Source organism: Convolutriloba macropyga, chromosome 6 (assembly GCF_964194025.1).
Source record: "Convolutriloba macropyga chromosome 6, txConMacr16.3, whole genome shotgun sequence".
Lineage (NCBI taxonomy): Eukaryota > Metazoa > Xenacoelomorpha > Acoela > Convolutidae > Convolutriloba > Convolutriloba macropyga.
Window position 1 is genome coordinate 10,172,867 of NC_134473.1, and position 13,973 is coordinate 10,186,839.

At 42.2% G+C, this 13,973-nt stretch overlaps 1 protein-coding gene across 1 annotated transcript in view; it reads right to left on the bottom strand.

Annotated features, from left to right (window-relative positions):
• Positions 1–13,973, bottom strand: part of LOC142341222 (uncharacterized) — a 297,980-nt gene that overhangs the window by 64,519 nt on the left and 219,488 nt on the right. The window lies entirely within an intron of this gene.

The following is a 13,973-nucleotide window of genomic DNA, read 5'->3' on the forward strand; positions in this document are numbered from 1 at the left end:
CTTAGTTCATTTTATTATTGTTATAAGATTTGGTCTGATTTTCATTTTGTTCACATTTTAGACAAGGAAACTGTCTGTTCACAACATAAACAAATGTCAAGTTCTTGTCTCGTCACATGATCAAATTATATTCACTTTAATTTCCTGTTCTGATTAAATTGTAAATTTAATCTCATTCTATCATCTGAGCTGCTATATCTCAGTTGCAATTAAAATTAGCAAACTGCTTTTCAAAAGCTAACTCAGAAATTCAACGCAAATTCAACGCGACGCAAATTCCTAAGTTCAAAAGTAAAATTTAGAATTTTACTTAATAAACTGACAAACGAGGAGCAATCATCTACTCTAACTAAGTAAGAGTCAAATGCGACGCAAGTGGATCAACTTAAGCTTAAGCAGTACAAAATGACGCAGTCAGCAGTTGATACACGAAAACCTCTCTCCACATAGACACATTCTGGGAGAAGGCAATAATAAAACCACTTCTCTCGTGGGAGAACTGGACTCAACAAGGGAAACTCGCCCTGATACCAAAAGAGAATTCAACTTGAAGTTCTTCTACATGAACCAGCCTCAGGAGTTATATACCCACCGGAACCGTTATAAGAGGAGCCTAAAGAAAACCACGCACAAGCAACTGAACGAGACGGGAAAGTTCTCAATCAACAGCTTAAAGTAACATGACAGAACAGATGGAAAAGAGTAGACGAAATCGGTATTCATTGTGATGACAAACTGGTCAATCGCGACACAAATTCCTTAACTCAAAAGTAAAAATTAGAGCTTTACTTAAAAAACTGACAAACGAGGCGCAATCATCTACTCTAAATAAGTAAGAGTCATATGCGACGCAAGTGGACCAAATTAAGCTTCAGCAGTAAAAAATGACGCAGTCAGCAGTTGATACACAAAAACATCTCTCCACATAAACGCAGTCTGGGAGAAGGCAACAATAACACCACTTCTCTCGTGGGAGAACTGGACTCAACAATGGAAACTCACCTTGATACCAAAAAAGAGAATTTAACTTGAAGTTCTACTACATGAACACGCCTCAGGAGTTTTTCCCCCGGAACCTTTATAAGAGGAGCCTTAGAAAAACCACGCACAAGCAACTGAACGAGACGGGAAAATTCTCAATCAACAGCTTAAAGAAACATGACAGAACAGATGGAAAAGAGTAGAAGAAATCGGTAATAATTGTGATGACAAACAATGGGATCTCTGCGATCAAAAAGTTACTTTGCTGCTCTACCTCTGCACTGGCAAAGAAGGTCGTAAAACTTTCGCAAGTAAGCACCAACATTTTTTATTGAAAGGGAACCGAACCCATTAAGAACTATGGCTTGTCATGGAAGATTCATTCATAAAAACTTGTAATTTTACATAAAACATATTTGTCTTTTTCTCAACAAAACAACGGAAAGGAGAATCTGCTGAGAGTTTCTAAGGGGGACTCATCGAACAGGCGCGAATTGCAGCCTAGGTGACGAAGAAACAATACTAATACGCGACACAATCATCCTGAATATGTTGAACTTCGAAACGCAAAAAAAACTACTGAGGAACCGATGTCACCAGCTAAAGCACTGGAAAAAGCAATTCACATGGAAAACAGAGCCCAAAACGAACAAAAGATTAACAAAAATCTCAACAACAACACTCAATCTGTGCACATATTTAACAGTTTTAAAAATCGCAATCGGACCACAAACTACCAGCAACAAAGACAAGGTTACAACCGCAATTCAAAAGCCTCTAAGCAATACAATCAACTACTATCTTTGAAAATTGCGGTCGGCGCTGTACTTAAAAGCACCGCCAAACCTGCCCAGCACATAGAAAGAAAAATAACAACTGTGGAATCATAAACCATTTTGGAATGATGTGCAGAAAAACTAAAGGGTCTCAATCCCAAACATCACCACCCCAACAAATTAACATCAATCAGATTGGATCAAGAGCTGATAAAAGTGATGACTAAGAGTCTGTAAACAAAATAATCAGCTACAGAAAACTGTTTGAACAAGTATACGACTCAAATTAAGACAATGATTCTATTAACTATGTCGCAACTATTTCGCTCGCAACGGCAAATAAATTCAAATCACTCAATTCCGATTTACAGTTTGAAAACGTCCTCGCAGTCTCGATGATTGATTTTGTCAGCGTTTGTAGCATCATAACTAAAACTGCTCGCTAGATTGCCCAGCAGACGAGAAAGACCTCAAAGCTTTCTCAAATGAACCGATCAAGGTCATAGGGAAAATTGCCACTACATGTAGATTCAATGATTGGACGTGTGAAGATGCAAATCTTACTGTGGTAGATGATGGTCACAAAACCATAGTAGGACGGGATCTCATCAGTAGTCTTGAACTAGCAGTTGCCCAACAACAATCAAAAAGAGGCAAATGTGTTAACACTATAAATATTTCTACAGGCAAAGTAAAACAAGCTGTCGCTTCGCAATTTCCCGAATTAATTTCCGGAATTGGACTATAAAAGACAAACATCGTTAAATCAAAGTTTCATCACAAGTTTTCAGCAAAACACTAAACAGGTCGTCGTGTTCCGATCAATTTACAACCTAGAATTACTGCTGAACTTGACCGATTGCAAAAAGAACGCTATATCGAAAAACTGAATAACGGCTATGATGAAAACTTCTTTTCAAATAACGTAATTAATGTAAGGAAAGATCAATACATAATATTAGCGCTAGATCCTAAGTCCTATACAAAGCAATTCATGAAAATAATTAACAAATGCCCAATATAGAAATGTTCATTGAGTCAATTTACCAACTTTCAACAAATACAAAAAAAAGCCAACAACCATATTTGCCAACCATAGACCTCAAAGATGCATACAGTCAATTACAATTACTTACAGACACTGCAAAAGACTGTAAATTCAAAATTATTTGCGGTGAAAAAACGGTTACTGGACTTAAAACTGGTTTTTATGGCCTGACTGACATGCCCGCAGAATTCGAAAAAGCAATGGAATACACGTTTGTAGGCTTTCAAAATACATATTGTTTCCTAGACATTTTTACAATGCTTAGTATCGTATCAGAATCCGACGGAATCAATTATGTTACTGCATTTTCAAAAAAGATGAATGAGGACAATTTGCTCATCAATCTCCAAAAAGTTCATTTTGCTAAATTAGAAATTGAATGGCTTGGGTACAAGTTTTCCCAAACAAAGATATTTAGTCACTCGAACGCAAAACGGCGGCTATATTTGCAATCCCATCACAAAATACACTTAAACGATTACGATCGTTTCTTGGTTCAAAACATTACAATACATTGCAAATTCATGCTATATTTAGCACAACTCTGTCAACCACTAAGACCTTTACTATAAAAACTGCTGAATTTGTATGGACTGAGTCACACACCAAACACTTCAAAAGAATTTAAGATAACATAGCACAAAGAAAATTGTCACTATAATCTTAACATGGATGTTAGAGTAAAGTGCGACCTTTCGCATTTTGGACTTGGTACAACACTCAAAAAACACACCAGACGGAAACCTATTGCATTCGCGTGTTGATTTCTAAACACCACAGAAGAACGATATAGTGTTAATAAGCTGGAACTACTGAGAATTGTATGGTCTATTGACTATTTCAAATACTACCTTTATAGTAAAGAGTTTACAGTGATTACTGGAATTACTGACCATAAAATTCTCTTATCAGTACTTACATATTCAGAATCGTCATCGTCAATTGCCTCGCAATTTAGACTCCACTTAATTGCAATAAATTTAATTCAAATAGGTCAATCACGCCGTAAATACCCTAATCACACTCTAAACCACAATTTACACTAAACACTATACCTTTAAGCAAATAAAAATCCATGAAAAATGCGTCGCAACTGCCGTGCAAAAGAGAGACAGTAAAGAATGTGAACAATATGAACAATTAAGCCCAATAAGTCCCATATTTGATACCAAATCAACTAATCACCACAAAATATCTAAATTAAGCGCGAAAATCAGAAATTCCTGTTTAAAAAAAGTCTCTAAAAATAACTCGCTTCCTGCTCGTAGTTCTCTCTCAAGTAAACATTTTAAATTGAATCCGATCATATCTTCACCAGAAACGCCTCGACAAAAACAACGACCGCAACAAAATCTCAATAAAGGTGATAAAACACTCTTTCGGATGCTCAATTTAACTGATTCGAATGATATATAAAGCAAAGCAAAGTACAATCCAATAACGTATAAGCATCATTAACGTATTAAGATTACGACGATCATAGCAACAAGTGGTTTTTTAGACGGCAATTTTTGATGCTCATTTGGCCGGTATTTTGTCTAATAACGCATTAGTTCAATGCCAGTCACCATTTTGTACCAATGAATTCAAAAAGCCGAAAAATATTGAGCCGAATCATGTCTTATTTGATAGGTCTTATGATTAGATTTACTTGAAATTATGTTAATTGCACTTTTTCCGAGCTTTGTAGGTAAATTGGAACGATTTCTATGCGTATTTAAATACTCGATTCTGATTGGCCAAGAAAAATGACGCATTTTGGTATATTACTCGTTTTACTCAGTAACATCCTCCGGCCCAGAAGAAGATGTTGGGAGAATCGGTACTAATTTTACAAGCGGGCGAACGAGCGATCCGGAGGACGTGCGCAATACGGCGGAGCGTGCGACGCTGTCGGAACCGTAACGAAGTTCAGTGATCCGAGCAGTGGGGTAGTAACCCCTTGGGTTGGTCTCTTCAACTACCCAAACCAAATCACCGGTCTTAAGGTGATGCTCGGCAGGCGTCTGCCACTTGGAACGTCGGTTCAGCGCCGGTACGTATTCTTTGATCCAACGAGACCAAATAGCGTTAGCGTAAGACTGCGCGCGGGCGTAACGTTTACGGTGATCAAACTCATCTGCGCCAATGATGGACGGGAGACAACGTGCTTGGTTACCGAGGAGAAAGTGGTTAGGTGTTAATGCGCCTAAGTCGGACGGGTCGGCGCTTACGGGCGTTAACGGACGTGAATTAAGTGCATGTTCGACCAGACAAAAAGTAGTACTTAAAACCTCATCTGTGAGGCGACGTGTTCCAAGGATTGTGTAAAGTACGCGCTTGAAACTACGTACTAGCCTCTCCCAGATGCCACCTTGGTGTGGCGCACTGGGCGGATTGAACCTCCACTTGATGCCTTTGTGGGCAAGTTCCACAGCGATGTTGATGGTGTTCCACTTTTCGATGTTCTCGCGTAGTTCTTTTTCCGCGCCAACAAAGTTAGTGCCATGGTCTGACCAAATAATGGCCGGTGTACCCCGACGGGAGACGAACCGCTCCACTCCCATTACACACGAACTGGCGTCCATGGACGGAACGATTTCAACATGAACGGCACGAGTAGTTAAGCATGTGAAGAGGAAACCCCACCTCTTCTCGGTAGTCCGACGTACAGTAACGTAAAATGGGCCGAAGTAGTCGACCCCGGTGTTCGTGAAGGGAGGAGACTGGTATGCGAGTCTTTCTACTGGGAGGTCAGCCATAAGGGGTTGAATAGTGGCAGCGCGGAACATTCTGCACGTGACGCAGTTGGATTTAATTGAACGCAGTGAGGATCGTAATTTGAGGATGGTATAACGTTCTTGTACTTTAGCCCGCAGGTAATCAATACCCTGATGATGATGTTTAACGTGCGTGTGCCTGAGGAACAACTTTACAAATGCATGGCGTGCGTCCAGAACGATAGGATGTTTTACATCAAAGTCAACTTCGACCAACCGCTTGATGCGGCCTGCCGATCGGATTAGACGATTTGGCCCAATAAAGGGAGAAAACGGGGCAATACGGCTACTCCGTTTAACGGGTTTGTTTTCGAGAAGATCTTTTCTCTCTGCATTGAATGACTCCCCTTGCACAAGATACTGGAGATGACGCTCGGCTTTGTCAAGCTCCGTGGGGTCTATGATGCTACCATCGACATTACGGTAGCATTCGTGAGAAGGTAACAAGCGGAGTACGTACGCTGTTATCCGTAGCAACTTCTGATAAGAACTGTACTTATCGAAGAGAATTAGTTGCGGGGGCGGTTCTTTAGTTGGCTTGGTTACAGATGCGGCCAATGATGTATTTGTTTCATCAGTTTCCTTTGCTACTATACCGAGTTTGATGTTATTAACTACTTCAGTGCTTGGTTCGAATGGGAATTGCTTGGTTCTTAAGAAATCTGGACCTCTCACCCAGCTACTTGATTGCAAAACCTCAGCGGACATACCGCGAGTGCCAGCATCTGCCGGATTATCGCTTGAGGCAACGTGATTCCATTCGTCAACGCTAGTGTGTTCTAAGATTTCGCAAACACGGTTTGCAACAAATATTGGCTGCTTGCTTGTGGAGTTGAGCCACTGCAAGACAGTAGTGCTGTCGGTCCACATATAAACTTTGTTGACATGCACAGTAAGGGCTCGACAGATATCTTGTTTCAACCGAGCGGCCAGTAAAGCAGCTTGCAGCTCTAGCTTTGGAATTGTCATCACTTTCATAGGTGCTACACGAGCTTTAACCAGGACAAATGCAAGCTCTGTTTTTGGCCCACTAGAAGTGTTTACTTGAGCTCGGAGAAATGCAACAGCGCTGAAGACCTCTTGGGAACTATCGCCAAACATGTGTAGTTCCAGGTGTTTAAAGCTTCCCGAAAAGTAGCTCCTCGGTATCGTGATTTCTGCAAGCTTGGGTAGTTCTACACTCCATTCGAGGAACCTTTCAACAGTGTCTTTTGGTAATTCTTCATCCCAGTGCTGCCCGCTGACACGCCAGATGTCCTTTAGTAACAATCGGGCACCAACAGTAAATGGTGCCACTAGGCCGATGGGATCAAACACCTTAGACACTAGGCTCAATACCAAGCGTTGTGTTAAAGACTTAGTTACTGTACTGGAGGTACGCCGACTCACAACTAGAGTATCATTGTTGTGATCCCATTTCAACCCAAGCACGTGCGAAGATTCCTCCTTAGATGAGGCAATTACTTTTGGTTCGGTGGACTGAGGTGACCCATCAATTCGATCAGCCAGATCTGTTACATTGCTTACAAACTTAGTAAGCTTGAACCCACCGAGATGGAGAAGATGCACCAACTCCTTCGATCTTTTGAGAGCCCTCTCAGGTGACTCCACCGAATCCAAGTAATCGTCCATGTAGAAGTTTTCTAGGACGGCTTTGGTTGCTTCCGGGTACTGACTGGCATTGTCTCGGGCCGTGCGTTGCAGTGCATAGTTAGCGCATGTGGGCGAGTCTTTAGCCCCGAATATATGGCGCGTGTATTGATACACTACAACATTTGTTGTGGGGTCCTCCCGCCACAAAAAACGCAGTGATGGTTGGTCCCAATCAGGGACACCCACTTGGAGGAACATACCCTCGATATCTGCGGACACGGCAAACTGGTGCTGACGGAATCTAAGTAGTACGTGGATTAGGTTTTGGAGGAGGTCGGGCCCAGTGAGCAAAGATTTATTCAAAGAAGTACCGTGGAACTTTGCTGCACCATTTAATACCCTACGCACTTTCCCCGGTTTGTTCGGATTGATTACGGGATGATTTGGTAGGTACCACTCTCTATCCGACCGCTGCTCTACTTTGTGAGCATCAGGGACTGTGATCAAGTAACCTTTTTCCAAGTCTTCACGGATGGTATTAGCATAAGTTTCTTTCAATGATGTATCTCTCGATAGCCGCTTTTCGAGAGACTTGAGCTGTGCTAGTGACGAAAAGTAGTTATTCGGGAGCTGGATGTTGTCATCAGCCCATAACATACCGACATCGTATCTTTGGCCGTTATGGAAAGTTGTTGCTTCAAGTATTTCCTGCGCGCGAGCATCCGCTGCGGATCGTGGGTCAACTTGCTTCAACGCGCCGTACGATTCCATATCGTACCAAGATTTAACCTGACAAGCTAATTCAAAATCCTGTTCAATATTGGCATTGAAACACACCGAGACTAAACTTGAACTTGACGGGATTGGGCCACTTAGAACCCAACCTATGGGCAAGTGGACAGCGAACGGTGAGCACTTTTCGTCGGCTGAAAAATACTCTAACGGGCGGATGGCATGGTAGACATCCTGTCCAAGAATCATCTCAATGTCTCCATAGCTATATCTAACTGGATCTAGAACTGCCAAATGTGGGTACGTTTCTTGCATGGACTTGACGTCAATGATGTCGGAACCTACGTTTAATGTATCCCTCACGTAGGGACGCACTGTGAATGCTTCGAAGTCTTGATCTTTATGAGGTGTCACAGTCAATTGAACCACCTTAGTGTCTATGAGTTCTTCCGTATTTATACCCTTGACGGTCAGTTTTAATGCGGTACCCTGCAAACCGAGTCTAGCTGCGAGACTATCGGACACCCAAGAGTTACTGCAAGCGGTATCGCATAAAACCAACGCCGTAGTACTAGTGCCAGAAGAATTATTAAGTTTCAGCTCCGTGACCTGAAGGAGGCCTTTGACATCCGTCACGGAAGACAAAGTGGTTGTTTTGCTTGGTTGCTGTTGACCAGTAGATGGCCTACTAGTACCTACATTTGACTTCGAAGTATCAATGTTGTTGTTTGTTGAGGGTTTAGCTGGAAAAACCTTTTCAGCTCCATGAAGTAAGGTGTTATGTGAGCTGTTGCAACCATCTTTCCTACACTTACGGGGACTTGGGCATTGCCTAAACATGTGTTTATCACGCAAACAAGAGAAACAGAGCTTTGCCTCAGCCACGACCTTGGCTCTCTGTGTGGGGGTCTTTTCCTTAAAGACACGGCATTCCCACAGCCGGTGGCTGCCTTTGCATACAATACAACTAGAGATTGAGGTTGACGGAGATCTCTGTTGCGGCTTAAAGTTACTCTTCTGTTGCGTATTTGCAGCAAATGCCTTTGAAGCAACTTTTGATCTGGTTACTGAGTTGTTGGTATCCTCAGTCCTTGCTTTAAGTGCGGTAGTCTTCATTAAATCGTGCGCTTCGGCCTTCTCTTTTAACCAATCGTTGAAATCAAGAAGAGTAGGTTTCACCCAATGCTTTTTGACCGTGAAGAGTGACCATGACTCCTTCATATTGGGTGGTAGCTTCTGTACGGCGGTGTTGAGAAGCGCAGCGCTCTTTAAATCCGAATCGTATGACAGCGATTTAAATACCCCGACAAGACTTGAAATGCACCCCGAGTAGTTAATGATGTTATCGCTATTGTGCATCTTCAATGGTGGAAAGCTGTTGAGTTTGTCCAAATGTGCACTTACGACCGCCTGTGGTTGGCCAAATTTACGTTCTAAGGTCCTCAGTGCGTCTTTGTACATTGCGCCGCAGTAGGCGAACTCAGCTATAGCTGTTTTAGCTTTACCTGTAACGAGGGTCTTAAGGTATGTCAGTTTTACATCATCAGTTAAGGACTGAGAGTCAATTGCGCTTTTAAATTGACCATACCATTCGTGCCACTGTAGGGGATCCCCATTGTATTGGGACAACTTCCATTCGGGTAGCGGGTCATTCCTCTTGCTAGTTAAGGCGTCAGTGAATGCCTTAATCAAGCTTGCATTTTCAGATACTGACGTTGGAGGCGTGGGATGCGGTGGGCCACTCCAGCACAATGGTATTGGAGCAGTATGCCCGTATGTTGGATGTATAACCGGCGTGACGAAGGGTGGCACGATGTTAGTAGTTGTACTAAAGGGGTTAACAGGGATGCTACAGTTAGCTGCGTAGTTGCTTTTTGGATTATGTTGTGCACTCATTTGCAAGATGGGATGGCTGATGGTGGGGTTAGCTGTGCTTGGGGGTAGGTACGGTTGAACATTTTTGTAGGCGGTAGCATTATTTGTCGCCTGGTTTACGTTTGGGGGTTTATTCTGTGGAAAACTCCACAAGTTTAGATCAAGGTTACAGTTCTGGGGAGGTCTTTGTGCTGTAGGACACGGTACCAGGCGGGTTTGAGGTGAATGGACAATGTTTTGTTGTGGAATGTTGGGGATGGGTAAGTATGTTGCTGTGCTCGCTGGAATGGGCGACGGAATCACGGGAGGCTGAGGATTTAATAATTGTTGAGGCGGGATTACGGGTGGCGGGTTCACGAGTGGGTTTAGAGGTGGAGGGACATTATGCGGGGAATGGGCAATAGGGACTTGTGTTTGGTGTTGAATGTTACTTTGAGGTGGATTCTGTTGTTGCGGAACATGAGGCATTGACATATGTAATTGACAAGGCACACTGGAGCTTTTTGGACCCAAGAATTGATTTATTTGTGGGTTTGTTGAAAAATCAGGTACAAAGATGGCGTTCGTTGGTGCAATAGCGGGTGACGGTGGCCGGGGAGGTTGCATAGGTGGCTGAAGTGGTGGAAGTGCAACATTTTGTACGTCGACTGATACTTGGTTCACCTTACCACTGCCTGAGGGACTATGTGCCTGCTCGACTCTTTGATCAATGAGTGATTGCTGCAGTTGAGCCTGGAGATATTCCCGATATAAAGCTTCCTGCTGGGCAACAGAAATTGCAACTCCTGGCCGTGTGTACTGAGAAAGCATTTCAAGATGATGTAAGTTATCGGCAACATCACTTGGGTTTTCTGGAGGATTACTAGGGGAAGTATCTTTAACAGGAGGGTCGGCGGTTGCTGAACCAGGACGAGAAAAGTTTAACTCACTTGAATTACCTGCTGGAAACGAATTTACCCAATCCTGAACAAGTCCCTGACTTCTATCTGATCCCCTATCTTTAAACAAATTCAGTTCACTTGAGTGGTGACTAAACAATGGATGATTATCCATTAAATCAGCCTCATCTAATTTAGCTGCTGCAACACGCTGGCGGTGGTCTTCCTCCAATTCTTCATGTGCCATCTGTTCCATTTGTATTTCAAGCTCCTTTTTTCTCATGGCAATTTCGTGTTTTTGTTTAGCGAGGCGCATGGCAGCTTGTTCTTGTTTCTCGGCCTCTTCGCGTTTTAGTTTTGCCATGAGAAATTCATGTTTACGCTGGCTAGACATTGATGATGTTGTTCGGCGTGAACTTCTCTTAGATTGGCCTTGAAGATTAGCGCCCTCACATACGGTGTCTCGGTCAGCAACTGAGTCAATATAGCTTCTAGCCGCAAGCAAGAATTTATCGTTGTTCTTGGTTACATCATCCAACCATTGCTCAAGGACAGGGTAAATTGAATCTGGGTTCTCCGCTTTACTGGCTAAGTCAAATAGTTCTTCATTCTTATGCACCAGTTTACTGAAGACATCCTTTAACTTAGAAACCAAGCGTTCAACCTTAACCCTCCTGTCTTGACGATCTATGGCATCTGTGATGTCCTTGTGGATGTTATATAACTCAGATTCTAAATTAGATCTTGCATTAAAGAGCTTTTTCAATTTATGCTGTTGTTCGGCCATGATATTGAAATGGCTAGTTTATCAAGGTAGAGTAACCATCAACCAACCACGTGGAATGCGGGTTATACCGAACCCAAATGACGACGACTTGATAATCAAGACGTCGAAGAGCAGAAAAGAAGTTACCGAGTAATGAATTACTCGGCGAAAGTGAGTAAGAAATTATAGAGTGCGTCTAACGTGCTTGAAAACAACGTGAGACTAAACAGGAACACAGGCAACCGGGTAAAGAGGACTGGGTGGACGAAGCACGACGAAACGGGAAACGAAGCGGACGGGGCGGGAAGGACGGGCGAACGGCGGGCAACGCAACAGGGAACGGAACGGAACTGGCGAAAACGCGGGTAGTAAACGGGCGACGCAACGGACGGGACGGAAACGCTGAACGAGCGACGCACGAAGAAACGGGAAACGAGACGGACAGAACGGAGGCGTTGAGCGAGTAGTACGCAACGAAACGGAAAGGCGGGTCGGAACGGGCGGGGGACGATTACGCAGCGAGCGGGGAGGTCGGGAACCACTATGCTAGCAGACCACAGCCACAAACTCAACCACACAAACTAGCCGTAACTCCAGAACAAACTTAAGTCACACCCTAGGAAGGAGGAGAGATGCTACTGCAAGAGACAAACTAGCACAAGTCATTATGGGGCTTAATATATACAAATAACGAACTAATTTACGGCAAAGCTGTAGTATGCTAAATGGATGAAAAGAGCAAGAAATTTACTAGCCGTAACTCTAGAATAAACTTAAGTCACACCCTAGCAGTATTCAAACCTAAACAACCGATCAGCATACCAACAATATTAAACAAACTACAGCAAAAGTTAAGTAATATGCAGCGCTTTTGTAGTCTATGAAAGCTGGAAGAGTGAAGAAACTATCTAGCCGTAACTCCAGAATAAACTTAAGTCACACCCTAGAAGTCAAAATACCAAACCAACTAACAAGCATACGGTTACACGCAAACATACAGCATCAAAAATTAATGTACTACAACAGGAAGGCTAGTAAATTAGTAAAGTTGAAAAGTCAAAGGACAATCCAGCCGTAACTCGAGAATAAACTTAAGTCACACCCTAGAAAGCTATAGGACCTAAACAACAAACCAGCATACTAGCATACTCAACATACTACAGCAAAAACAACAATATACTTCATCACATATGACATACTACATAGAAAATCGGAAAAAATAGCGAAGAAAACGAAAAGCGACGTTTTGGGAGAGCGACGTTATTGAAAAAAAAAGTGGAACACGGACAATTGACGAGTGAAAGAACAAAAAGGACGCGTACGAAACGTTGCATAAAAGGGCGACGAGAAAAATTTCTTTGAATTGGAAAGTTTTTTTTTTTTTTTTTTTTTAGGCCGGAGGTTGTGGATTTTTTTCCACAAGTTTTCTGTGTGTATTGAGTTTCACTCAATTAGCGAACCTTCTACTTGAAAAACTAAAATTTTGACGAATTTGTCAAAAATTTATGCTTTTGTCCAAATTTTTCAAGTTTTGGTCAATTTTTTCTGCAAATTCTTGATTACGGAACGGTAATCCAGTGAACTGGACAAAAATACGGTTTATCAATATTCGGTATTGATTTTCTAATTTTTTTTTTTGCCTCAAAATTGACCAAAAATTTTCAAATTTGAACAATTTAGCATTATGTTCTCACATTTTTCTCTTTATCTGAGGTAATTTTTTGATATACGGAACGACTTGATCTTTTTTTACAAGTTTTCGACATTTCGACCAAAAATTTTCAAAATCGATGTTTTTGCGTCTCAAAAATTATATTTGTGAGGTTAATGGTTACCGGTTACGAATATTTTTCACAGTAATTGTTTGATATTAATACCCCTGAATTATCGGGTTGGGTCTCTTGCCGTCTAAATCAATATTTACTTTAATTTACTGCCACAAAAATAGTTGTTTTGTTCTTACAGTTTTTGATACAGCGGAGTTTGCTTAATAGCAGTGTTTGAGACTGTTCCTACTTCCGCTATCACTCATTTGAATAATTTGCTGTTTGTGGAACCAGACTCCACAGTTCTTCGGGTTGATCTCAATGATTTCCTTGAAAAATTGGAATCCTTCATCCAGGTCACACTTCGACTCTCTTTCTTGCACACATGGCGCGGCTAATTGGATTACGTCCAGTATTGCAAACTCATCGTTTGTCCTTCAATCTGTTCACGTCGCAGATCCTGGGACATGCACGGCAAGAACGCAGCTCTCGTTTGCCCATGTCTAATTTTTGCTGCATAACTTCTGGATGTTGCAACATTGCGTTTGTGATGTAATTAAATACAAGAAATGGCGGTGCCAAATGTAAATTTCTTCCCACACGTTTCGAGGTGATGCCTCCGAGCACAAACTTAGCTTCTGACAGGACATGTCAATTCGTTTTGCGCTTCATATCGTAATTATTTTGCCCTAACGAACTTCATTCAACAAGCCGGGAGCGGCACCAAAATAAAGGTGATAAAACACTCTTTCGGATGCTCAATTTAACTGATTCGAATGATATATAAAGCAAAGCAAAG